The 3,226-nt window shown below is 33.2% G+C and overlaps 1 protein-coding gene across 1 annotated transcript in view; it reads left to right on the top strand.

Moving 5' to 3' along the window:
* Nucleotides 1-384: 384 nt before the first annotated feature.
* Nucleotides 385-3,226, top strand: part of LOC106884049 (dual 3',5'-cyclic-AMP and -GMP phosphodiesterase 11A) — a 359,609-nt gene continuing 356,767 nt past the window's right edge. Inside the window, exon 1 of the mRNA XM_052973868.1 lies at nucleotides 385-1,129. The gene's annotated coding sequence lies outside the window, so the exon portion shown is untranslated. The remainder of the gene's footprint in view (nucleotides 1,130-3,226) is intronic.

Raw genomic sequence — 3,226 nt, 5'->3', positions numbered from 1 at the left:
TATATATATACACATACATATGTTTGTGCATATATAAATATAGATATGTATCTGTGTATGTGTGGGTGTAGATGTGTGTGAGCGTATGTGTATGTGTGTTTATTTAAGCATATGTACATGTGTCTTATATCTAATATATAAATGTGTGTATATGTGGGTGTATGTATGTGTGGATGCGCACATGAGAAAATATGTTGTAATGTTTTCTTTTCATGTCGAATTTGTCTAATAAAGTATTTTATAATTATTTTAGTAGTATTTTATTTATATTTTTAGCGATAATTTAGTAGAAGTAGTAGTATATTGATGTTTTGGAAGTGCACCAGTGAAAGAAGTAATAGCATCTCTAATAGGTGTTGCAGTAGCAGCTGCAATAGCATTCTTGTTTATGTACATGAGAAATGAAAGTTGACAGTTGAGTCAAAACCCATTCTTGCCCTTAAGTGTATTTATATGTAACTTAGCTTTATGTCTCTAGTAAAGAACAGACAGGAATCTTGGTTTCGACAATGAAATTTTACTATAACAGACAACGAACCTTGAACTCAGTCCCAATTCCGTATCCCGTTTGCTATTGATTGCTGTAGCGACAGGGATAACTGCAATTAAAACGATAACTGCAATTAATACTGACACGAATGTTAAACATGACAATGACGACAAAAACCACAACAAAACCAATCGACTACTTGTTTGGTAATTCATGACAAATCACCCACCACCCAACGAGTCCTACTCGTTCGGACTACTCAGTCAGGCTGCTGCTGCCTGTTGCCAATGGATGCTAACGCATGTGGCTAATCAGATCAATGAGTGTTTCCCCTCACATACCAAGCACAGAGTTGGTTGGTATTCATTCGCGTTTATATATCTTCTTGTACCAGTTAAAACAAGTGATGTTATCCATGTGATTCTAATATCTAAGTCATTGCGCTCTGGTGACAAGGTCCTGTTAATTATCTTTACTCTGCCACTGATCACTGACACGAAATGATTCTCAGTCACAACTAAATGCTAAAGACTCCAATCTATCCAACAGTTTTCATGTTATTTTTCTTTCTAACAAAGCAATGCACTTATGGATAGCTGCTGGTCTATCACTGCGGACTGTTAAACGCTTTTCAAAGAGGTATGTTACTTTTTGTTATGATAAGATTTTTTTCTTTTCTTATCCTAACACTTTTAAGAGATCGCTTCTCATTCTTCATCGCTATACAATTTGACAACTGAATATATAGTAACTATAGAAATACATCGCTTTGTTTACATTCTGCAAAAATATGTTTAGTTTTCTATTCAGGAGTTATGTTAGGTTAATATCATCTGCTATGCAAAATTATCTTGTATGGTATTTTAGTCTATATATCAATATTTTGGCGGCACATATTTTCCCTCTAGCTCATCGACCGTTCCCATGAATTTCTTCACCACCAAAGCAATAAACAATGCAACATTTTTATATATAAACATTTCATTTTGAAGATTAGAAAAATCTTTTGAAGAATGTATCTTGTTTTCGTGCAATTATACCTTCTTATGGTCTGCACACAAATGCATTGACTTTATGCGCACATATATTTACACGCAAGCTGATACGTTAAAAAGCAAATGAGCATACTTGTACATGCGTAAATAAATGCAACACGAAAAGCACACATAATGTTACATTCACACACGCGCACGCGTGCGCACGCACACACACACGCACAAACACACATTCATACACACACACACACACAGATGTACACCCCATCTACTTTCATATCAATGTAATCTTTTTATTAGGCGTATTTTCAGTTATGTTCGAAGATGGAAAATCAGAAAACAAAATATATTCTGGAATTAGAACCGTACACCATACAAGTACAGTAAAGCTTGGTCGCCAGCTTAGCGCTGGCTGCACCGCTCTAAACAGTAGCGTAAACAGATTTACACACTTGGCGTAAAATCACAGTAGCTCAAGTTTTGTGCACTCTTGGATGATCTCATATATGCATATATGATTTGCATATACGTATGTTTGTATGTATGCATTGTATATCTATCTATCTATCTATCTATCTATCTATCTATCTATCTATCTATCTATCTATCTATCTATCTATCTATGTGTGTGAGAGCGTGTATGTATGTATGTATGTATGTATGTATGTATGTATGTATGTATGTATGCGTGCATATATGTATTTGTGCGTATGTATGTATATATATATATGTGTGTGTGATGAGTGCATGTATGTATGTATGTATGTATGTATGTATGTATGTATGTATGTATGTATGTATTATGAATTGTGTATGTATGTGTGTGTGTTAAAAGCACAGCTACACAAATTTTTTAATACTTTTTCAATACTTTCTTAGCTTTTAATAAAACTACTACTACTACTACTACTACTTCTACTACTACACACAAACGCACACATCACACACACACGCTCACACACATGTAGAATAAAAGGCACTTGTGTCATTTGGTAACTTCTGCCAAGTAATAATAATAATAATAATAATAGTGATGGTTTCAAATTCTGGCACCAGGCAAACCACTTTAGAGGAGGGAGTAAGTCGATTACATCGACCTCAGTGCTCAGCTGCTACTTATCTTATCGATTCCGAAAGAATGAAAAACAAAGGCTGAAAAAAGTGGATTTGAACTCAGAACGTTAAGAGCAGGAAAAGAAAACTCTTTCTACTATATAGTATAATTTTGTGGGGAGTGACACGTCGACCACATCAACCCCAGTGTTCAAATGGTATTTATTTTATATACACGTCTCCTCTTCACCGCCACCACATATACATATTACAGTTCTTTTAAAAAAGTATGGAAAAAATATTTATAAACTATAATAAAAACTGTTCAAAGTCTTGCTTTTTAATGAAAATATATTTTGGTAAGTTGCGCCTTACCTAAAACACAGGTAAAATATATTTTAGACAAGCAGCAGTGAACAGGTATATGGTTAAAAGATAGGGAATGAAAATATTAAAACTTAGGTGATATGATTTGCATTGTCGTTCTCAGGCAAAACATTCTGTATTTTGCCAAACTGATAGTTTTTATTAACCTATTTGAAAATATGATTATGGAAAAATTTGAACGTATTCTTCGTTATATTATTTTAGTTATGTTTGTATATGTAATCTATATTCACACATATCCGTATAATTATGTATATACTTATGTATGTATATATATATATATATATATATATATATATAT

Source organism: Octopus bimaculoides, chromosome 17 (genome assembly GCF_001194135.2).
Source record: "Octopus bimaculoides isolate UCB-OBI-ISO-001 chromosome 17, ASM119413v2, whole genome shotgun sequence".
Classification (NCBI taxonomy): Eukaryota; Metazoa; Mollusca; class Cephalopoda; order Octopoda; family Octopodidae; genus Octopus; species Octopus bimaculoides.
This window is presented reverse-complemented; position numbering and strand designations above follow the sequence as displayed.